This window comes from Alligator sinensis, unplaced genomic scaffold (genome assembly GCF_000455745.1).
Source record: "Alligator sinensis unplaced genomic scaffold, ASM45574v1 scaffold342_1, whole genome shotgun sequence".
NCBI lineage: Eukaryota > Metazoa > Chordata > Crocodylia > Alligatoridae > Alligator > Alligator sinensis.
In genome coordinates this window covers 403,960-428,587 of record NW_005842126.1, presented here as the reverse complement: position 1 = coordinate 428,587, position 24,628 = coordinate 403,960, and the positions used below count along the sequence as shown (strand labels likewise).

General features: G+C 45.2%; 1 protein-coding gene across 1 annotated transcript in view; it reads right to left on the bottom strand.

Moving 5' to 3' along the window:
- Nucleotides 1–23,974, bottom strand: part of RNF144B (ring finger protein 144B) — a 119,727-nt gene extending 95,753 nt beyond the window's left edge. Inside the window, exons 1-2 of the mRNA XM_006024961.3 lie at nucleotides 23,926–23,974; nucleotides 3,504–3,582 (exon numbers count right to left, since the gene is read on the bottom strand). The gene's annotated coding sequence lies outside the window, so the exon portion shown is untranslated. The remainder of the gene's footprint in view (nucleotides 1–3,503; nucleotides 3,583–23,925) is intronic.
- Nucleotides 23,975–24,628: the final 654 nt, after the last annotated feature.

The window sequence follows — 24,628 nt, the reverse complement described above, 5'->3', positions numbered from 1 at the left end:
ACGCTTAACGGTAGATTTAAAGATTGTTTACTTACACCAGAGATGGTAGTGGTGTAGGCTGGAAAACTTGCTTGAGTTGCGGTTACAGACACAGACAACACGAACGGTCACGTGGAGTTTGCTAGGCTCCACGGAACAGAGCTCTGGATGCTCTGGGTGAGCGCGCCACCAAAATCGGACTCGTAGATACGTCTTATAAATTCTTTCCGCTTGAAGACGGGAAGCGGTGGGCGATGGATCAGGTCACCAAGCTCCTCTGAATCTCACACAGGGTCTCTATTACCCTGCCGTGTATCCAGAGTCCCCACGAGATGGATGTGGAGTCCTCTTCGGCTTGGGCGGAAACTGCTCAAGCCTCTTATATGGCTAACAGGCCAATCGTTAGCCGCCACGTGGGAATAATTTAAAACTAGCCAATAGCGGGGAACGAATTTGCATGCGGGTGGCGGGAACTCTTTTGCACCGTGCATTTCTCTTGCAACTTGAGCAATGCACCCTGCAAAAGAAGCTGCAAAGAGGCGGGAAACTCATCCTTGCACCGGGGTTCTCCTCTGCAATAGGAAACTCTCCCGTGCAATGAAGCTGTAACCTGGCGGGGATAATTCTGGTGCTGAAGCACACACAAAATCATGCCTTTGGGTCATGACAGTAGGCAGGGCACAGAGTGGCTCCAGAGTCAGGCTGGGCTCTCGTGGTGGTGAAAGTGTGGTGCAGAGCTGGGGCAGAGCTGCAATCTTCAGCCTGCATGCTCTGGGCAGCGGTGTGCAGGCAGCAGATCACAGCTCTGCCCAGGCTCCTTGCAGCACTGACAGCATAATCCAGAACCGGGGCAGAGAAGCAATCCGCTGCCTGCGCTCACCTACCCAGAGCATGCAGGCTGCAGATCACAGCTCTGCCCTAGTTCCAGACCACGTCACTGCCACAAGATCCCAGCCCACCTGCAGAGTAGCTCTGCGCACTGTCCCGTACCCTGCCAGCAGGGATGGCACTAGAGGGGGACTTGGGGGAGCCATAGCCACCCCAAAATTCCTCATAGCCTCCTGTAGCCACCCCTCCCAGTGCCACCCCTGCCACCACTGCTGCCCACCCTGAACAGACAGTGACAGCTGAGCCTGCCCTGCCCTGCTTCCACCCACAGCACAGTCCTTCCTCACCACCCCCACTAGGAAGAGGTTGGTGCTGCTGCTGCCTGCCAGTGTTGCTGGGGCTGGATGAGTCTCCATGGAAACCCTGGCCTCATGCTATCACAGCTCAGCTGCTGCCAGTGTCTCCATGGAAACTGGCCCTAGTCATGTGGGCAGGGGCTGCTGGGAAATGGAGTCCACTGCCAGCCAGATACAGCCCACAGGTTGGATTTTGCCTGCCCCTGATGTAGAGGGAGCTTGACGATACATTTTGGCCTAGACATTGTTGTTCTGAATATTCAAATGCAAGCTAGTATCTTGGGGGAGAAAGGGGGATAAGTGAACAGCTGATAGTACCTAGAGATTAAAAGCCTGATTCTATACCAATTAAAGCTAGTGTTAGGATGTCTTCCTGATTTCAAAGGTGTAGGACCAGGCTGTAGGCATGTAACAAATCTTTGACTGACGTACAAATGATGCTTATCCTTTACTATTCAGTTCACAAAAGGAACCTAATATTTGATTAACTTGGGGCCTTGTTACACCTTACACTGAGCTGCGCAGATGTTGATGGGTGTTAGTGGTACCTCAAGTTTGTATAAGTCACACATTCAGGCCAACAGAGGCCTGGAGGACTGAGAGGTAAGAATCCCCTCCCACATTTCAAATTTTCCCTCTACTCCTCCCTGCCCCTTGGGGTTCCCTCTGCTCCCCTACCCCCAGAGCTCCCCCTCACTCCCTCCCCCAGCTTACTTATGGCTGCCTGGGCTGTCAGTCCCACCCCAGCAATGGTACCCGGACAGGCATATTAACCCTTCCCTGTCTGCTCCCCTAGGACTGACAGCCTGGGCAGCCACATGTAAGGAGGGGACAGGGAGGCAATGAGCAGGGATCTGGAGTGCTGGTGAGGTCGGCGGTGGGGGGGGGAAGCAGCAGCGGGCCTAATCCAAACTAGTGGGAGAAGAGGACCAGATCATGTATTTACACTAAGGTGTAGCCTAGAGTGGCTACACTTTAGTGTAACACAAGCTGGATAACATGGATCATAAATAATCCTGCCCTGGAATGGCATAACTTTGAGCAGTATAACAAGTGCTTAAAACCAGTTTCAGATGTTAATGTGAAAACAGTCTAGGTGTTAAGAGCTCCAGGAGCTGCCCAAAATTACTATGTAACAAGGTCTTTCCTATTGACCATAGCTGCCATGTTTTGAGGAGCTCCTTAAATGATAAATTCCCTACAAGAATTTACACTGAAATATCAGGACCAAGTTTGCACCCTGGGCTAAAATTCAGGATTAGCTCTTCTCATTTGATTCCTCATTTTGTCTCTTTCTTTCAATTCCCCTTTCTCTCAATCCTCCTTACCCCACTCCAGTTTCCCCTCTATTTCATTATGATGAGAAGAGGTGCAAGAAGACTGCCCTTCACTCTCCATTGAGCATAACTACAAAAAAACCCAAGATTTCTTAATACTCCTGGTGGGTAGTGAGTGGTGGCACCCCTTCCTCTTCCCTGCTTACAGCAGAAGTGACAGAGATTATGATAATCTTCCAATGAGGCACTTGAACACCTACCACTTTGTAGGTGGGTGTTAAATGCTACATTCCTAAAATTAGCACAGTCAAAATTCAAAATAACTAGAGTGATTTTTTTTGCCGCAAGCAGCATGAGGACTCTGAATTACTCTGAAGCTATTTAGGGCTTTCACTTCATGCTAAGTGGTGTCTAGCTATGACAGCATTCGTTATATTCAAGTTCCATTGGAGTCCACCAAAAATAAAAAGGTATCTTAGCAGAATTCTGTAAGTTCACATCTGTCTTACTGGGTAGAGAGAGGTTCCTTAAGCTCTACTCAGAGAGATGGGTAGAGAAGGAGGAATATTTAGGTTACATGATGTCCAGTAGGGTAGAAGAGCAGGAAGTATAACAACACAATTTCTTTTCTAGTTCAAGTACCACTCAAGTTCAAACAAATAACCTCTTATACTTCACCCCTGTCTGCTATCATTGAAGAAGTGGCAAGGTAATTAATCTATTCATGAAGCACAATTTCATTTGTGAAAATCCATGCTGACTTTGGCCAGCTTCAGCAGAGATGCCACACATGGCGTAGGCAGCCACTGTGTGTGGCATGAAACAGACTGGGGAGAGAACAGAAAGCAGAGCAGCAGTTTAGGCAGGGAGCACAGGGCAGGGAGCAGAAAGGTAAGCAGTGAAGAAAAGTATGATTCAGGGCTCACGTAAGCCCAACTCTCATCAATGTATGTATAAGTTAATGTGTATTTCACAAACACACATTAGGAATGTACCCCTGGATATGATTTAGCAACAAATTAACTTCTACAGAGAACTGTCTCTTACACCAAACTGTACAGACCTGGAACACAGCCTCTGCCTGTAGATATTTCACAGCTTTCAGCTCCATGTGGCCAAGTTACATGACTCCAAAGGTGAATCTGCAGAGACAATATATTAAATGAATTCCAACTACAGGTAAATGACTAGCATTTCCCCCTTATTTGGCCTTAGGTCACTGGCTAATAGGGCTATGTGAAATGGCTGTTTCGATTTGGTTTCAGACATGGCCATTTCAGAGGAACGATGATTAATTTTGGTGCTTTGGATCACTGTTCCATTTCAATTTGGCTGAATCTGTTTCAGAGTTTCGACGCTGTTTTGGTGGTTCAACGATAGGCTATAGTGGGGAATCACTAAAATGCCTATAACTTTGTCATTTCTTGCCTGATTCAGATGGAAATTGCAGAGATGGTAGCCCCTTCTGAGGGCATGAAGCCTGCCAAGTGTCAAGGAGATAGGTACACGGGTTTCTGTGAAACTGCACCTCAAACTGTTCAAAGCGAAACTCATATCACTTGCTGGCAGTGGCAGCATGCTGTCATCCCACATGCAGATCCAGGGGCCCGTTCCCCCTGGGAGCGCTGCGGGGCTGTGCCAGACTCCTCCCAGGAGGTGCAGGCCCCTGGATCTGTGTGCAGGATGACAGCAGGCTGCCACTGGTGGCTGGGGCCAGCGCCAGCACTGGGTTCTTTCCAGAGCTTGGTGCAGGCTGCACCAAGCACACTCCGGTGCTGGCTCTGGCCCCAGCCGGCCTCGGCAGCATGCTGTCACCCTGCATGCAGATCCAGGGGCCCGCACCCTCTGGGAGGGCTGTGGAGCTGTGCCAGACTCCTCCCAGGGGATGTGGGCCCCCGGATCTGCATGCAGGATAACAGCTGGCTGCTGTCCCTCCCCCAGAGCACTGGAAGCGGAAGGGACCTCAGGGACAGATCACAGACAATGGCCAGCTACAGATATCAATATCAGAGCAGTCCTTCCACTGCTTTTCCCCCTCCCTCTTCTTCGCTCTTCCCCCTTCCTCTTCTTAATTTCTGTTTCCCTGAAAGCCTGACTCCAAAACTCTAAAAATTTTCTGAAATTTTCCAAAATGTTTTGGGTGGTTTCATTTCAGGGATGTTTTGGAGCCTTCCGTTTCATTTTGGATTCGGTGTTTCAGGCACCAAAACAGGTCAAAACACCTCCAAAACAAAATGGCTGCCAAAGTTTCACACAGCCCTACTGGCTGCTCACTAAAGGCCAGATCTAATAAAGGATTTAGATGTCTGTAGGTCTGGTGCTCCAATGCCTAACCTTTTGGTGCCTATCCAACACAGTGAAATCCAAAGCCTTGAGTTTGGTGTCTAGACTCCTACATAGTACATGGAGACAGGTATGTATCTCAAAAGGGCAATGCAAATAATTCACATGCTAAGGGTATGGACACACATACCTTTGGAGCTGTTTCAAAAGGGGAAGTGTGGGGGCCTGTCCTGTAAAATGCATGAGCTGTCCTCAGAGCAGGGATCAGAAATAGTATTTCAAATGTTATTTTCAATGTTCATGAGAATTTTTTTAAAGGTATTCCTAGGTTTTCCTCTCCCAGTGGCGATGCATAGGGGGTGCAAGGGGGTGTACGTGCATCCCTGAGAGCACTGGTGTACCCCCTGACTGGCCATGTTTGCCACTTAGGCAATGGGCTGGGGGGGCAAGTAACCAACCAATCACTGCAGCCACTTCCAGAAGCAGCCACAGCCACTCCCGTAAGCAGCTGCAGCAATTGGCTGCAGCGATCAGTGCAGGATCGGCCACAGGGGTTCCCCGGGCAGTGAGATCGCTGCCCCCCTAGGCAGCAAGATCAGCCATCAAGGGACCCCCTCCCCCCCTGGTCGGCAGGATCACTCGCAGGGGGGGCACATGACCCCCCTGACTAAGGCAGCACCAGTCTCCCATGTCTTCTCCCCTCCTCCTTACTTCTTCCTTTTACCCTTGAAAACAATAAAACCAGTGATGTCTGAGGGATCTGGTTTTTTTGTCCAATTTTTGTATTGTTAGGTTCATTGGCTTTGTTTGGAAAAAGTTTCATAACAGCAGAAGGAAAAAATAAATTTGGTAATTTAATTTAATTCAGATATTAGAACAGTTTGAGAAAAAACAAAAAGAAAACCTTGCACATAATATTTTTTTGCATCCAGGAGCAAAACAACCAGAAATAGTTTAAAAGAGGAAGAGAAAGAGAATATTTCAACATTTTAAAAAGAATGAAAATATTCAAAAAAAGATGCTAATAATAATAACAACAAGAGTAGTGTAACTAAAGGCCGAGGAAGGAGGATTTGGGAGGTGGTGACTGGAACACCAGCTCTGGGAGCTAATTTAGGCCCCTAGCAGATGTTAATATATGCAATTGCACACATTGCATGTTCATGTGTGCAACTGGGATCTGAGGAATTTTATGCCTCAGAAGTGCATGACAGGCTGTGCAGTTTTTGAGATCAGTGATATAATTCTGTGGATCAATCCCATGACTGCTGATATACAGGAAGCCTGGCATCAGGCTCCCCGTACCTAGGCCTTCAAAGGGCACTATGGGAGGCTGATAATCTGGATTAGGCAGGGGGCAGCCCTGGGTCCTGATTTGGGATCTGGGGCTTCTCCTTGCTTGATCCTAGGGATTGGACAAGAAGAGCTGTCCTAGAGCCTGGGGTTGCCTTCCCCCTAATCCTTACAACTTGAAGCTCAAGCCAACAGCCTGAATCATGACCTAGGGCTGTCCCTGCCCAATCCCAAGGATTGGGAATGGGGCATCTTATTCCAGCCCTGAGGACTCCCCCAACCTGGTCCCCACCATCCCCAAGTCTAGGACACATGCCACATGTTCCATATAAAGTGGGATACAAGCCAACCACAAAGACTGGAATAGCTTTGTGGCTAGTTTGCCACTTTATCTGACCATAAATTGCTTGTACGTGTAATGCAGTATGTTATAATTTATCATACAACTAATGTGTTAATCACATGATAAATGTAACATCAGCCAGGGGTCTTAGAGGAGGCACAAAAAGTAGCCACCAGTAGCATTGGCTGCTGCCGCATGTGCCACCGCTGCCCTATTATGCCTCTGAATAATAATGATAATAATAATAACAATGATGATATGTAATAAGGTCCCATAACTCCTGCTACTTAGAGAAAGAAAGGGCAAGACAGTAGGGCTGTAATCTATAAGCAGCTGGAGCAGAGCTCGCAGCCAGAGAGCAAGTAGTGGTGGCCACAGAAAGACAGGAACCTACAGATGACTACTTGGGAGCAAGCTGAATTGCAATAGGGTGAAGCTCCAGATAGGTAGTTATGTAGGGACTGAAGTGCAGGAGGAGCAAGCTGATTAAGACTAAGGAGGACCCCTGTGTGGGTTTGGGAAACATGTGACTGGTGCTTCTGGGGGATATAAGCCAGCTCCTGAGGTACAGCAGGCAATCTAGTCCTGGACCCTGTAAATAGCTCAGCAAACTACTACTCATCATCTAAACTCCCTATTTTAGCAATGTAAAAATCGCACATTAACAAACACCTGTCCTTTTATTTTTTTAAACCTTTTCCAATCAGGCTTTTAATCACAAAAGAACCACAGAAAGGCACTGGTTACTGCACTGGATTATTTCATCCAGGTTTAAAGGGAAGTAGAGCATAAGTAATGGTGTATACTATGACACTTCATTACTTTGTGTAAGAAAATTGGAGGTGAGAAGCTGTAATGCCTTTTGATTCTCCTCCATCACTTATTATTGTCTTTGCAAAAAGACAGACACTTCTCCCCTTTAAGTAAAAAGACCAGGAAAGGGAACTGAAACTCTTTGAAAATTAACTCTTTGAGAAAATTATCCAAGTGCACATCTGCGAGGGGCAAGCAGGGGAGTTTATGCTTAGGGGCAACCAGCATGGGTTCATTAGAGGCAGGTCCTGTCAGACCAACCTAGTGGTCTTTTATGATGAGGTCACAAAATCCTTGGATGCAGGTGTCGCAGTGGACGTAGTCTTTCTGGACTTTAGAAAGGCCTTCAACACTGTGTCTCACCCCATTCTTGTTAAAAAATTAGGAGATTGTGGTGTCGATGCCTACACGGTCAGATGGATCGCAAATTGGCTGGAGGGCCGCACCCAGAGAGTGGTGGTGGACGGGTCATTTTTGACCTGGAGGGATGTGGGCAGTGGGGTCCCCCAGGGCTCAGTCCTTGGGCCCACACTGTTCAACATCTTCATCAGCAACTTGGACGAGGGGATGAAAATCACCTTGTTCAAATTCGCAGATGACACCAAGATGTGGGGAGAAGTGGGCATGCTAGAAGGGAGGGACAGGTTGCAAGGGTGGGCAGATGAGAATAAGATGGGATTCAGTACTGACAAGTGCAGGGTACTGCACCTAGGGAGAAAGAACCAGCAGCATACCTACAGGCTGGGAAACTCCCTTCTCACCAGCTCAGAGGCAGAAAAGGATCTTGGAGTCATTATAGACTCTAAGATGAACATGGGCCGCCAATGTGGGGACTCAGGAAGGCTAACCGCACCTTGTCATGCATCCACAGATGCATCACGAGCAGGTCCAAGGAGGTGATCCTCCCCCTCTATGTGACATTGGTCAGGCCAGTTGGAGTACTGCGTCCAGTTCTGGGCGCCGCACTTCAGGAGGAATGTGGACAACATCAAGAGGGTCCAGAGGGGCAGCAGGTCAGGCCCTATGAGGAGAAGCTACAAGGCCTGAACCTGTTCAGCTTCCACAAGAGAAGGTTGAGAGGGGATCTGGTGGCCATCTAGAAACTGGCCAAGTGGGACCAGCAGACAATGGGAGAGTCCCTGTTCCCCTGAGCACTACTGGGAGTAACAAGGAATAACGGCCATAAGATGACTGAGAGTAGATTCAGGCTAGATATCAGGATGCACTACTTCACTGTCAGGGCAGCTAGGATCTGGAACTAACTTCCAAGGGAAGTGGTGCTGGCTCCTACCCTGGGGGTCTTCAAAAGGAGGCTAAATAGATACCTTGCCGGGGTCATTTGACCCCAGCATTCTTTCCTGCCCATGGCAGGGGGTCAGACTTGATGATCTGCTCAGGTCCCTTCCGACCCTACCTACTATGAAACTATAAAACATAACTTCCTTCATCCTTACTGATAAACACTTAAGGTTATATATCTGCTATGGGAATTCCATAAATTCTTGGTGACTCACCAGTTTGATGCAACACCTTAAATAAAAAGAACCATCAACACATGTAAATGACTGCAACCTACTCTTCCTCAAAAAATGAGTGGATATACAATATTTAGTCTGTTACAGAACATATTGACAGTGTAACTTACTAAAATCCTGTTTAGAACTATCATATTTACTCAAATCCAGGATGAAAGTTTTTCCCTTTGTTAGCTGGGAGGAAAACAAACTTTGTCTTGGATTTGAATACTAGGGCTGGAGCTCTGCTCCAGCTCCAGCTCCAGCCCTAGTCTTAGCCAACTGTGATAACTGGAGCTGCCAGGGCTGCTGCTGCCACTACTGCTTGGAGACAGCAGCAGTCCAGTGAATGTTGACCAGGGGCCAGGGATTAGGCATGGAATGGGGTGGTAGCACAAGTAAGTGAACAGGCAGCAGCATAGGTCAGGGGATGCGGTACTAATGCGAGTGGGGGATTGGGTAGCAGCACTATCCACTGACCTGCACTGCTTCCTCATCCCTTGACCTCTGCTTCTGCTGCTGGATACCCTGACATGCACTGCTGCCAACAGGAAAAGTGAGTTAGAGGATGTGGCAGCAGCAATTTGGGAGGAGGAGACAGCAGAATGTGCTGCTGATTGGGCAGCAGAGTTCATGGGGGATCAGACAGGGGATGGGGCAGCAGCAAGGGTCGGGGTGGGTACAGGTGGCTGGGGCACAGGCATGGGAGGAACAAGCAATAGGGGAGTCAGGTGTGAGGGTCAGGCTGCCTGCTCCCCCTGCCCTTCCACCTGTGGTTTGAGGAATATTTAAGATGACCCCGCAATAATTAGGGGGGCTCATCTTAAATATTCCCCAAATTTGTTTTAATTTTCCATGTATAGAATCTAATTACTGGGGAGTCATCTTACATTTTAAGTCATCTTGGATTTGGATAAATATGGTATCCTGGGAAAAATCAGAAGCACAATTGTGCTGCTTTAAAACAGATTAGCGGAAGTGCCATGTATGTGCTTCTAGTTTGGTGCAACCATTTTCTTTAAGCAAACAAGCACTAAGTGGTTTCCCCCATTACCTAATGTCAGGGTACAATCATAGTACTTACTATGGCAGATACGCCACATCATCGGCCTACTCTGCAGATGTAAATTATGACTGTCTGAATGTGCCATGGTCCAGACCCTTTTTTTTAAGAAAGTTGTTGTCAAGGGGGTTTGGAAAGAGGAAGAGAGTTACAAAAATAAAGCAATGAGAGCAACCAAAATGTATGTTTTAAGATTGTTAGGTACATCAGATTCTCTGCTGCAGTCAGTTTCCCATTAATACAGTAGAGTATGGGATAAATGAACAGGGTGCAAGGAGAATTCCAGGAACCATATATAGTTTTTTTGATGTATGGCTAGCCCCAATATTAGTGCAGATCAGAACAGCCAAACCTCTTCTAAATTGCTTCAGCTGGCCACAGTCCCACATCCACAACATGGTGATAGAAAAAATACCTTGTACTCTAGCCACTAGTGTGCAGTGCTTCAGAACACCAAGGACAAGCATTCTGCATCTTCTAAAAATTCCCCATGCTGGGATATCCCCAAATAGAGAACTAGGGCAGTTTCTCTCTCATGCTTAGGGTAGGGCAGAGACTCTTGTTCAACATTTTCACCTTTCAAATTAACAGTTCCAAGAAAAAATTATATAGATGCTAATAAAGGTACAATCAACCTTTAATATCAAAAGGTTTTTCACAATGCTGTGGCAATAAACAAAAAGCGCTTCCTCCTTCAGAAGGTTCTGCAAGCTATACATTTTTTCTTTGGGCCTGAAAATGTATTAAAGATGTAGTCTTTTTGGCTATCAAGATATATGTATAATAAACAACCCTTGCACATTTCACAGCTTCAAGGATTTCATTGCAACATTGCCTTAAGCAAACAATTTGGTATTGTCAATAATGATGAACAAGCTAAATGATCTCATAATGTTGCAATCTTAACTACAGTCACAAGACTGCTGACCAAACTTGTAGCTATTTATGCATATAGCTAACCTGTCGTGTGTTTGCATGTCTTTTGTCACCTACAGTAAGACTGTAACAAAAAAGAGGCAGAGTGCATTTTCTTTGATGATCTGCTCTCTGAGAGGAATAAAATGTAAGTGTCATAGAAGATACCAAGCCAGACCACAAGCCCCTCTAGCCCAGTATCTGATATCACAGAGGACATAGTGGATGTTTAGGGGAAGAGTGTCCATGCAAGGCCGATCTTGACTGAACTATCCCCTGTCCCTCTTCCCTTACAGCTCCCATCATTCAGAGGCTTAGAAAAGCCCTAATGTGTAGGCTGCACAATCTTGTTAAAGACAAAAAATGACACCAACACATTTTGATCACAAACCATCTGGTTTGGAGCTAGATGTACAACTGCTGAAGTATAAGAGCATAGATAGGATGATTTAAGTTCTTGGCTATGTTTTGCCACAAATTTCCAATGCAACCTTGAGCAACCATCACAGTATGTCTCAGTTTTCTCATTGATATATAATGGAGGCTCACCTGTGTCACAGGTGTGTTGTAAATTCTATTTAATTAAGAATAGTAAATCACCCAGAAATTCTTGGATGGAAAGTACTTTACAAAGGTTGAGTATTGCTACATTACTGTTTAAAAACAAATGCGTTTATTTTATTTTTAAAAAGAAATATCTATATCTGAACAGTTTCATGTTTTTGCTTTGTTTCCTACTGGCCCAGGAGTGGTCCAGAGGAGCAAGGGTTAACAGACAGAATGAACAGGATTCAGAATAAGGCACCAAGGATGATCTGTAGTTAGGTGAGGAGACATAGCCCCCAATCTGAAGCTTGTGAAGTAGTCCAAGACTCTAAAGAAAGGATATCCCAAGGAACTTCTGGATAGGTACAATACACATGTAATTAAAGATCAGAAAGATTACTACACAGTAAAACACTGTGTAGTAAGCTTTCCCTGAGTGCACATCTATACTTGCACCTACTGGGAGCAAATTTGCTCCTGACAAGAACAGTTTAGGGCAGAGACACTGCTGCCCTGCTCTCCTACTATATGGTAGCCTGAGGGAGCTCCCCCAAGTGCCAGCCCCGAGCTGGCAGAAGGCACCAGTGTCAGGCCTGGGCTCCAGGTGGTGGATGGAGCTGTCCCACCTCCAGGACAGCTGCCTCCCAGGCCCACCCCTGCCCCAGGCAGCTGCCTGCTGTCTAAACACTGCTCTGATCCCACAGCCGGGGCAGGGACAATGTCCCCTTGCCCCTGCAGCAGACAGCGCTGGCCCCCAGTTCCAAGATCAGAGCTGGGGGCTGAGATTTTGTCCCCTCCCACGGCACCCACCTGCAGCTAGGGCCGGCTCTGATCATGGGAGCTTGGGCAGTCTCCCTGCCCTGGCTCCATGATCAGAGCCGGCCCTGGAAGCAGGCAGCTGCTGGGGGCAGGGACGATGTCTAGTGACACTTCATTTTAATCATGGAAAACATGGATTTGGGGTTTTAAATCAGATAATGTGTGTGTGTTGGGGGGGGGAGTTAAATCAGAGAATTTTCCATTTTTAAACAGAGAAAACCAGGTTCCCTACTTATGTTCGCATATTCAGAAGAATGGGAAATTTTCATAGAAATAGTAGAGGATAGGCATAGCTACTAATCGTTCCTGACAAGTGCTTATCCAAAGTCTTTTTAAACACTTCCAATGATGGAGATTCTACAACTTCCCTAAGCAGTCTACTCCACTGCCTCACTGTTCAAATACTGAAGAAGTTTTTCCTCATATCCCTTCTAACTCCATTTTATTGCAACTTGAAGCCATTGGTCCTGCCCTCTACAGCTAGAGAGAAAAGACATTCTCCCTCATTTGTATGGTAGCCCTTCAGATATTTGAAGACCGCTATCCCATACCCTCTTAAATGCCATTTTCATACACTGAACGTAACTATTTCCTTCAACCTCTTCTCATATAGCTTGCCTTTCAAGGCCCCTGTCATTTTTGTTGCCTGCCACTGGCCCCTCTCTAAATTCTTGATGTCCTTTTTAAAATGTGGAGCCCAAAACTGTACACAATACTCTAGATGAGGCCTAACCAATGCTGAGTAAAAAGGCACTATCACTTCCTGTGTCTTGCATCTAGAGCTCTTATTGATGCAACCCAAAACTGCATTTGCCTTATGTGTGGCTGCACCATGAGTAGCCTATCTATATATATATGTGTGTGTGTGTGTGTGTGTACACACACACACACACACACACACACATATATATAGGTATCAGTTGAACATTATATTTTATTGATGTATTTACAATTTTAAAGTCATTTGGAAGCCAACCAGTGCCTCAATCACTATAATAAAATAAATTCTAAATACCTATACATTTTCACATTTGATTTGGGGTTTTTTATAATGGAAAACAGAGCTCCCCCTGCCCTCTTTGCTCACCAGGATGCAGGCCCAGCTGCGGCTGTCCCCCAGCCCTGCTTTCTGGTGCTGAGCATCCCTGATATGCTGGTGCACTGCCCATGCCATTGCCCCTCACTCCCAACCCACAGCCCCCTGGGCCCTGCTGGTGCTCCTCACTCCCACCCACAACCCCCTGCTCCCCCAGCCCTGCTAGAGGGGCCTCAGCTGCCAGGACTACAGGGCCAGAGACCCAGGTCCACAGCCCCCTGCCCCACCTAGCAGTGCTGAGAACTGGCTGCTGCCTGCAGGAGCCTGGCTCCCCCTCCCCAATGGGCAGCAGGGCCAAAGTGGAGCCTGTTGTGGGGGTGGATGTGGGCTGCCCACTATGGGCTCAGGGCACCCCACCCTGCTGCCCTTCCCCCAGGGCCTCTGAAGACCAGTGGGCAGGATCCAGAGCAGCAGGGTAAAGCAGGGCCAGGCAGGGAAGCTCATTGCCACTGATGGGAGCTCTGCGCCGCCATTGCAAGGTGCCTCCCACCTGCCTGGTAGCAGCAAGGGACATAAGCCCGTACCACCACCCCCACTGCTGCCAGGCAGGTGGGAGGCACCTTGCCATGGTGGCACAGAGCTCACAACAATGGCAATAAGCTTCCCAGTTGACTCTGCTCTGCCCTGCTACACTGGGGCCTGCCCACTGGGCTGCAGAAGCCCCAGAGGGAAGGCAACAGGGTAGGGAGCTCGAGACTGCAGCGGCCAGCCTGCCCCCACCCCATGCACAAATCTGGGGGGTAGGGTTTACCTTCCTCAGGAACCCTGGGGGTTCACCACAGCCAAGGCTGGGGATTTTGACTGGGATGTGCCAGGGCTCCTGCTAGAACTTAAACCCAGAGGCTCTTGGATAGAGGGTCTTGCCTCTCTACTCAGTGTTGCCATGATTGCCACATTTGGTGTCAAGAAAGAATTTTACCCCATGGTCAGATTGGTACAAACTAAGAGGGGCAAGAAGAATTGCCTTTCTCTGTTTTGGGGGTGTGGCCCTCTTTATTGGATCTCTGTATTTTAACATCCCTCAAGGCAACAGAACATCAGCCACTGATGTCACCCTGCTTTGTGTGTTACAGGTTAGGGTATTATGTCTTATGGTTGTGTGACAGGATTGGTTGGGTAGTTTTCCTAAAGAGTTAGACAAGGATTTGCTTGAGACTAGACAAGATAGCCTCCAGAGGTCCCTTACACCCTTATTTTTCTATGATTCTATGAGAGCCAAAAGAGAAAAATTCATACAAGATCAATCAGATACGTAGGAAGAAAGGCCCATCCAACTTTAATAGCTCATTGAGCTAATATCGCTCAGGCATACCAGTTTCTTAGCTAACAGCCCACAAGGGGGCATTGGGGCTACCATGTGTGATCACCTTTGGCTCCCCAGCCTGAATGTCCCAGATACCCATTTGTACCTGAGTCAAGTGAGAGCATCCTTTACCACAAATCCAGAACAGAACTTGATCTGAGACCTCCAGAGCCATAGGGAGATACTTTCGTTGCTCTGTCACCACACCACTAGCTCAAGCAAGTTTCACTGTATTTTTCCAGTTTAAAAGTGTGAGCCTTTGCAACCATGTATAGCAAATGATTTTAAAGTTCACAACCGGTGCATTTGTCACTTATTATACAAAGATTATTAAAAAAAATAATTATGAACAACTGCAAAGTATAGTATTTTCTATAGATTCTGACACACAAAAGCACTCCATCTTCCTTCTCATGATTTATATTGTCATTAGAAACCTTTAACTATATTACAGTCAGCTTATACAGATGGGTATAGTTTATTTTATATTTAGTCATATATACTTTTATGTGTGCACTAAATCTTAAGAAACATAATATACAAAAAACGTTTTTACTATGTTAACTGTAAGCTTTTTTATGTCACCAAGGGGCCTATGTGGGCTTTCAGGTTTTTTGTCCATAAAATGCTAATGTTCATGGACAAGACAGATTACATAAGGGACCAGTGCAATTTCCTAAAAAAACTCCTGGGGCCTCTATATTAGAATATGTTCTCACTAATTTTATTCACTGTAAAGATGAAAAATTCTCTAGCAGACATACGCTACCACTGAGATATGCAATAAAATTTTAAGATGCATTAAGAATATGCCCATACTTAGAAGTATGTTCACAATTAAAAATACACTATTTTTAAAGGGCAACAATTCTGTGGTGTTTACCAACCCACCCCTTTCAGGAAACACATCATTACAAAGTTATCCGAACACCTGCATTTCAGTGATATAATACAAATGACCTTTTATTCATCTATAGCTATTTTAGAATGTTCATTTTCACTGCTGACTTCAGAAAAAAATGGCTATGGAGTGTGTGCCAAGCTATGCCTCAAAGCTTTGATTGGATTTGTTTATGGGAATTTTTTAAAAGCCATCCAAAAATCACTAGTGCTGCTGTCTAAAAGCCAGCAGCACATTCTGCTCATGTATTATGATCAAAATCTTCTATCCTGTCTTCCACAGATCAAGCAAGTTTGCATAAAAGAAAGAGGATATTAGAAATCGTTGCAAGAGGTCCATCACTCCTCACAGAATCCGTACTCGTTGCAAAGTTTATTTGCTCTCCCCTACTTCTGAGGTAGCAGAAGGATGCTGGCAAGGAAGGTTTAAGATGTTTAATGAGTTTTTGGCTATAGGGATACTACTGATGTTTTGTTAAGTAAGAGGTGTTTGGAATACACTTGTGTTTTAAATGGTGCCAAGAAGCAAAGCTAGGGACTGCTCACATAAGCATGAACTCGTAAGTCAAAATTAATTAAAACAGGTATATACCACAGCCATACATAATTAGATCCTTGCTCCTAATAGTAGCCAATAGAAAATGCTAAGTACAGGGGAGTATCTGAACTCACACCTCTCAGGAACTTAACTGCCTGACTCACGCTGTAGGATGTGTTCCTCTGTATGCTGGGGGGCTGGAGAAGCACAATATTTTTTCCTTCAATCCACATGAGATTTCCTATATGAAGTCAAGTTATTCAGCCTGAGCACTGCAGGGAGGATAGAAACAGGATTCCACTCTAGTAAGACATCTATATAAAGAAGCTGTTTCATCCTTCTTTACATCCTATGTAAAGAGACCAAACATTCTTTTCTTTAGAGCCTCGAGAAGCTGCATGTGTATGTGAGGTTTAGTGCTAATCACTGCTGCTCATATGACCCCATAGATATCAATGGATTTGATGAATATCATCAAAACCACAGAATTCTGTTAGCCTTTCCACTTCCACTGGTAAATGTGAAAATAACTGGAAATTTTTTTACAGTTATTTCCAGTTTTATTAGCAGACATCAGGGTCCAGGTTGAACACACTGCTCACAGCACAGTATGTGCATCAAAGTCAAGATATAAGTTGCCTTCCTGAGTCTCTCTCTCACTTTTTTCCCCAGCATTTATGGAACATCGTATCTTTTCTTCTAGAGCAGGGGTGTCAAACATATTGTCTGGCCCACAAGGCCAGATGAGTTTAACAGCCCTGTTCTAGACTAATCCATGTCCTCAATTATAAATATAATATAAATATTAGTATTATAAATACTCAAATATAAATATTAGTATTATTTATCCTAAGTGATAAAAGGTGAAATGGTATAAATTAGATATAAAAAGAGTAAGTTTCCTTAAATTTCCAAAAGTTTCCTAATGAAATTCACTGACTTCTTATAACACTTGTCATTCTCCCATACAATTGGCAATTAAGCCAAACACATCTGTGGTATCATGAGATTGCTCACTCACAGGTACAGCTTTTGAGAAGAATGTGTCACTCATGGTTCTTTCCTTTCCCATTTATCTATGTGGGACTAACACACAGCACTAGGCTCCTCAACAATTTTTGTGCATGTTATACCACCAAGATTCCTGATTAGGGAAGCAGTGGGAAAGGGATTTTTCCCATGTTTTTTCATTTTTTAATTTTTTTTTCAGGGACTGCTTAAGTATTCTGCCATAAGGAGTCACTGGATAAATTGCATTAGCAGCATTAGGAGCAGAATCCAGAATCCAGGTCTACTGTCTTCAAGGCAAGTGCCTCATTCCCTAGGTTACAGAGGGCACGTCTACACGACACCCTATGGTGATGTAGAAATGTGCTATGTCACTGTATGGCACATTACAGCAACATAGCAATCACATATATCTAAATGTTAATGCCAGCTACATCGCCGTAGTGGCACACTCCCCAGGTATAGCTTGCTGCTACAGCGACATAGCAGCAAAATCTACCCGTGTGCTGTGTGCACAACACTAACTGCCCATAATGCACCATGCTTTAGCACTTGAGAGGCTGGATACCTTCAAGTTGCCTGGCCCTGGCAATCTACACCCCAGGGTACTCAAGGAGCTGGCTAGCATCATAGCCCAGTCTCTGGCACAGATCTTTGAGAACTCCTGGCGCTCTGGTGTAGTGCCCAAAGACTGGAAGAAGGCCAATGTGGTGCCTATCTTCAAGAAAGGGAGGAAAGTGGATCTGGCAAACTACAGGCCCATCAGCCTGACTTCTATCTCGGGAAGGTCTTAGAAAATTTTATGAAAGAGGCCATCCTTAATGGACTGGCCGATGCCAACATCCTGAGGGATAGCCAGCATGGGTTTGTTGCGGGTAGGTCTTGCTTGACCAATCTCATTTCCTTTTACGACCAGGCGACCTATCACCTGGACAAGGGAGAAGAGATTGATGTCATATATCTTGACTTCAAAAAAGCCTTCAATCTGGTATCCCATGATCACCTCTTGGCGAAACTGGCCAATTGTGGCCTTGGGTCCACCATGATCCACTGGCTGGGAAATTGGCTCCGTGGTCTGACCCAGAGGGTGGTAATTGACGGAAGTCAATCGTCTTGGTGCCCTGTGACCAGTGGGGTCCCCCAAGGTTCTGTCCTTGGACCCATATTGTTCAACATCTTCATTAATGATGGGGACATTGGAGTCAGAAGCAGACTGGCCAAGTTCGCCAATGACACCAAACTTTGGGGCAAAGCATCCACAAGAGACTTGGGGGTCATCATTGACCACAAGATGAACGTGAACCTGCAATGCAATGCTGCGGTTAGTAAAGCGACCAAAATGCTGGCTTGCATCCATAGATGCTTCTCAAGCAAATCCCGGGACATCATTCTCCCCTTGTACTCGGCCTTGGTGAGGCCGGAGCTGGAGTACTGCATCCAGTTTTCAGCCCCACAATTCAAAAAGGAGGTTGAGAAACTTGAGAGAGTCCAGAGAGGAGCCACGCGCATGATCAGAGGTCACGAAAACAGACCTTACGACGACAGGCTGAGAGCTATGAGGCTCTTTAGCCTGTAAAAGCACAGGCTCTGGGGTGATCTGATGGCCACCTATAAGTTTATCGGGGTGACCACCAGTATCTGGGGGAATGTTTGTTCACCAGAACACCCCAAGGGATGACGAGGTCGAATGGTTATAAACTACTGCAAGACCGTTTCAGGCTGGACACAAGGAAGAATTTCTTTACTGTCTGAGCCCCCAAGGTCTGGAATAGCCTGCCATCGGAGGTGGTTCAAGCACCTACATTGAACACCTTCAAGAGTAAATTGGATGCTTATCTTGCCAGGATCCTATGACCCCAGCTGACTTCCTGCCCTTCAGGCGGGGGGCTGGACTCAGTGATCTTCCGAGGTCCCTTCCAGCCCTAATGTCTATGAAATCTATTAAATCTATGAAACTTCCAAAAGGAAATGATAGCAATGTTGCCATACGGTGATGTGTAGATGTACCCAGAGTACATCTGTCTGGTTTATTCTCCTTGTGATTCTATGACTCTTACAATAGCTTCTACATAGCTATTCTATTTCAACAGAAGGGCCAAGGGACCCAAGCCAAGCCTATAGTCTACTTATCCTAGAACAATTAGCAGATTATTCTTATATGGCTGTGCATTTTTGACATACAACTTTATTCTTTAAAAATTCTAAACTTTTTCTTCCCATATTTGACTTAAAGTACTTTCTTCCTGAAGAAGTATACATTCAGTCAGCACTAAAGTCCTACCCACAACCTACAAGCAAGAAAAATGGTTTTAAAAATATTTCAAATAGAAAGTGTGCATTTTAGTTCACACCAGCAAATCTTGAAAAGGATCAAACTGACTAAGCTTTCCAAAACATCTGTCTTTTGTATTCCAATTATACCTAATCAGATAGAGTTAGTCATATAAAACAATAGACAGAAATTATTTGAAAATATCGTCAAAAATAAGAGTACTAATTTAATTTCTTAGGATTCTTACAATTAGACTAGTTATTACCTGCAAATATTCAGATAATTGCTGTGTATTCATCAAAGTGTTCATGAACATTCATAACATTTTAATAGGTTCATAAGTCTGAAATTGTACACGAAAAGCACATTATCTTCCATTTGTTATTTTCCTCTTTAAAAGGTTTAATCCTCAAATCAAGGAGGGGATATGTTAAATAGTTAGCCAGTTATACAGCACTAATAAGGGATAATGAATTCCAAAAAGCAAAGTGAACAGTTCACAACAACACAGAGACTAAAAGTTATTCCACAAATACTTACAAATAGAAAATACATTTGCAAAATGCCAGACTTCATTCACAGAAAAGGGACTAAGAGCCATACCCACTTTGTTCACGTAGGTGCCCACATATGGACCTTGGTGCACCTAAATCTTAAGTACTCTGCCCAGGACAGTACCCCAATTTGATCAGGTTTTGTCACTGAGGGCTCCCTGCCAAACCTGGAATTATCATCAAGGCAGAAGCTCTACCCATTTATTCCTATTTCACGTGTGCCCAAACCTAACAGTTAGGCAAAGCCAGTGTCCAGGGTGTGAAACAGTCTGCTATGCAGGAACAAGTTTTTGGCAGTTGCCTGGAAGTCAGCAGGTAGGCAGCATAGATAAGGGATTAGTCACCTCCAAAGAGTGAGTACTCCTTAAAGTCCTGTGGCTCCTAATGGTGGCCAGCAGCAAACTATGTGTACACTTGAATATACACCTCATTCTTAAGCACCCAATTGACACTGCAACATGGATGCCTTTGTGCATTTGTATTCTAGAATACCTACTCTTGCTTTTGTGTATAGGTGCCTAACTATTTGGCAGGAATTGTAATGCCCATCTTTCCCATGATAACCTATGAAGTTAAAACACTTAAGCAGAGAAACCTGGATTCAGTTCCTTCCCAAGGAATTTGAAACCCATCTTCCACTTCCCAGGTGCCCTAACCAACAAACTATAGAATAGTATGGGCAAGTTTTCTTTCCATTCTTCCTTTTGAAGCTTGCCCACTGAATAGTTAAGAAGGCATGACTCCTGGGGCCAGAAGGAAAGCAAGCAAGAGAGAGCCTAACTCGGTAGCCTATTGGTAATGGCACTCCCACATGAAAGGGGAAACACCTGGATTCTTGTTCCCAAGACTGGTTATGCATTTTGCACTAGACAGGCATCAGTTAAAAAACAGAAATACATGGTGATATATTTATATTTTTAAATAAACTGAGGATACAGGCGATACATTCTGGTATCACCTTCTCATGACCTGGTCTAACCATTCATGGGGGGACTGCTGATTACTCTCTAGAGTCCTTTACTAGGCAAATAATTTGACAGTCACACTTTTTTTTCCCCCGATAGCCAATTTTTATATTGCAATATTTATATTTTATACTAGCTAGTACTTTTACATTTGTCAGACTGCTACGCTCCAAAATATTTCCACAAGAATGGTAGTAGGATTTAGACAATTTTCAGCCAGGTCAAGAAAGGGGTATCCAAATTTATACCGAAAAGTAAATTCTGACACTAAACTAATACATACACTCATGCATACACGCGTGCAAAAACAGGAATCATTTTTCTGAGGGACTACGGATGGAGCCATTTCCAGGTCAAATGCATGCTCATATAGACATACAGTCATGTCTATACTCTGTAGGTATCAATATGACCTTTGACAACTCCTGTATAGAATCTAATTATTGGAGGGCTGTCTCAAATTCATCCCCCAACCACTGTGGCGAGGAACTCAGTAGCAGGAGGCGGGCAGTAGGAGGGCAGACGGTGGGAGAATCAAGTGGCCTGACCCATACTCTTTGGCTCCCTACCCCTTACCCCTCCTGCCACTGCCCCTGCCCATGATGCCTGCACCTGACCTCTATGGTGTCTGGTCTCTCTGGTGCCTGCCCCCCTAACACTTGCCCCACATTGCTTGCACCTCTCTGCAAGTTGCCCCCCACCCCCTCCACTTGGCTCTGCCTGCTGCCTCCTCCTCCCTGCCACCACTTTCATTCAGTCGTAGCTCCACCTATGGCCCCACACTATCCAGGCAGTAGCACCTGTGGTGGTGGCGGCAGCTCTGACCTTAGCCCCAGCTCTGAAACAAAGCCAGAGCCAGAGCTGGGACTGGAGCTTGTTGCTATTGCTGCCACTACAGCATGGCCAGTGGTCAGGCAGGGACCACAGACATCATGTACTCCATGTCCTGGGATGAAGTGGAGCCAGAGGTGTGACTGAGGATAACCAGCAGCAAGGCGGAAAAACAGGGAGATGGCAGTGGTGGTGCAGCAGAGGTTGTGGAGGGCAGAGGAGTGGGGAAGGGGGGGAAACGGCTGCAACTCCAACCCTGAACCTGGGTTGGGGCCAGAGCTACAGCAGTCACCCCCAGCCTCCCAGCCTTGAATCCAGGACAAGGGGTTTCTTTCCCCCCATTCTAAATAGTGAAAAAAGATCCATCTTGGATTTGAGGAAATACAGAATTATCCCCTGACCAGTCCTTTAAGTGTCATTAGGTTCCTCATTGTCACTAGCCAAATATATAAACTACCTCCTAAACTGCTCACACTATACTCCACAAGCTTTTTCCTAAAATTATACATCAGCCTTAGACTTTACATAATAGTCTTATTAGCTTTCATGCACACTTTCAGACCTCCTTCTGATAGCAGGAAACAGCAGTGGGTTTTAAACTGCTCCTTAGACTAATGTAATTTAGAATTATTGCAATAACTAGTTTCAACTCATCACTCTCTAAAATAAATTATTTTTACAGAATATCGGTATCAGTGAAAAATGTTAGAACAAATGATGTATACACACTCTACAAAGGAAGACCTAGGTTGAATGGAAAAACCCTCTAACTGCAAAATTTAAACTGTGGCAATGAGTACAGTGTTCCTCTAAAGCTTATACAGCAGCTTTTCTGGCCCTATTGATTTCCCTCCTTAAATACTGCTTTTAACAATAGTTTTACTCCCAACAGTATCAGTTAAGCCTGAAATAAACACAGCAAAGTAGATTTTCAACTGATGTAACCTGACGTAGAGCACTTCAACTTCGCTGATTTACCCAACTAAGGTTCTTTCTCAACTACCTTGGACCTTGTACAATTATTCACAACTTGTGCAAAGCAAGGCAAGCACTTCAAATCAAAATAGTTGCATTATTCCCTTTTGTACATGTACTAGGTATCTTGCAGGACAATGAAGATTTAGAACTCATCTATGCTTTATTAAAAATATAACTACTGTCTGAGAAAAATAACAGAGGAAAACAAACAGTCAAGTAGAGTGAGATATAGAAAAATTCTTAGCCTAAACTGCATGAAATTGACACATGATGAAAACTTGAATGAACGGTGATCAGAAGATTACATAAAATTACTGGATTAATCTAGTCCATTGGTGCCCAACCTTTTTGCCCGATGGGCTGGATGAGCAGTGTCTGGTCTGTCTGTGGGCCAGAGTCAGCTAGGAGTCCTTATCTGGCACCCAGGTCAGGCACAGCAGGCACCATCAGGTCACACTGAGGGATGGGGGGGGGGGCAGTCCTAACATGGCCCTGCAGTGGAAAGGAGCTTGACCTGGCCCCGCAGGGGGGAAAGAAAGCATGGCCCAGTTCCAATCTGGTCCCATGGAAAGGAAGAGGGCATGGCCAGGCCCTGATCCAGAAGTAGGAGGGCATGGACCGGCCCCACAGAAGGGGGCAGGGCTCGGGTTTTGGTAATTTGACAGCAGGGAAGGGTACCACATTAATGGCCTCTGCTCTCCCAGAACCAAAGTTCCAGACCTGTGGAGATCCCTGTGGGCCAGATGACATGGCTCCACAGACTGCATTTGGCCCATGGATTGGAGGTTGAATATCCCCAATTTAGTCAGATTAGGATACATAGCATCTCTAACATCCCAACAATATATTTGTTTGTAAAACAACAGCCCATTCCTCTTCCTGATTTAAACAGCATTATTTAATTAACAAAAAAGTGTTGTTATATTTCACCATAGGTCAGGGGTTTTCAGCCTTTTTGGATCAGTGTACCCCCGGCAGCTAGACACAGGGCAGGGAAGGGAGTCGCAGGATGGTGCATGGTGGCGTTCCATCCCCGCCCACCCATGCATACCCCCTAGAGCTTTCTCAAGTACCCCTGGGCGTATGCATACCCCTGGCTGACAACCCCTGCCATAGATGGTAAAGCTTATCACCTAGTGTTGTTGAATGTAGCATGTAAGAGGGAAAGTGCCTTAGGTATTTCATTTGTAAGTACTACAAAAATATCTTATGTAAGTCTGAAGAGCCCTCTAGTGACCATGTATACAAGTTCAATAAACAATTTCACATAACAAATATGACCTCATGGCAAATTTCTACTTGCTGTGTCCTTAGTTCAAAGGTGGCTGAGTTAGATTTTGAGCTTTGGCACTAAACCTTCATGAAGGTTTGGCAGACTGAACTAGTCTCACTGTAAATTATGGAGATTAAACTATATATGTAGTTCAAGTATACATACTGTATTTACTCACAAAGCACATGCACCTTTCACCCCAGAATCATGCTTCCAAAATTGGAGTGTGTGTCTTCAGTGGGGAAGCTGATTTTTCTTCACTGGAAAGAAAGCAGGGAGGAAAAGAAATATGAAGACATTGTACTATAATGGCTGCCAAAATGTCTGCTGCTTCTCTCTGTCCCCAACAAATAGAAGGGATAAAATACTATGTTAACCATCTCACAGCCACTAAGGAATTTGCAGTAACTATAGACTGAGCATTACATCTTGTGCCTGAAGCAGCAACTGATATGACTCAAGGAAGTGAGCTGCTACATGCAGTCTACAGTGTCTTGATGAGGCTTGTGGTGTAGAAATAATGCTTCACTATTTTACAATTTATATGAAGAACTATTTATGTTTAAAAAGTAACAGATCTGCTACTGCTCTTGCAAGGGTCTGAGGCCTAGCCTTGTTGCTGTCCTTCCACAACAAGAAATTCCTGATGCCTAGACCAGACTGTCTCCTGGGATGCTACACTTCCCAGACACAATGTTCCCAGGAGGATTTACTTTCTGTCAGAGTCACCCATGACTCTAGAACAGAGTTTCTTAACCTGTGGGTTGCAACCCAAAAGTGGGATGGATGCAAGCATATATGAAAAGGGTCTCCCAGCACTGGCTCCACTGTTGTGGAGCTAGTGCTGGCAGATCCTTAATATATGAAAGGATCACAAACAG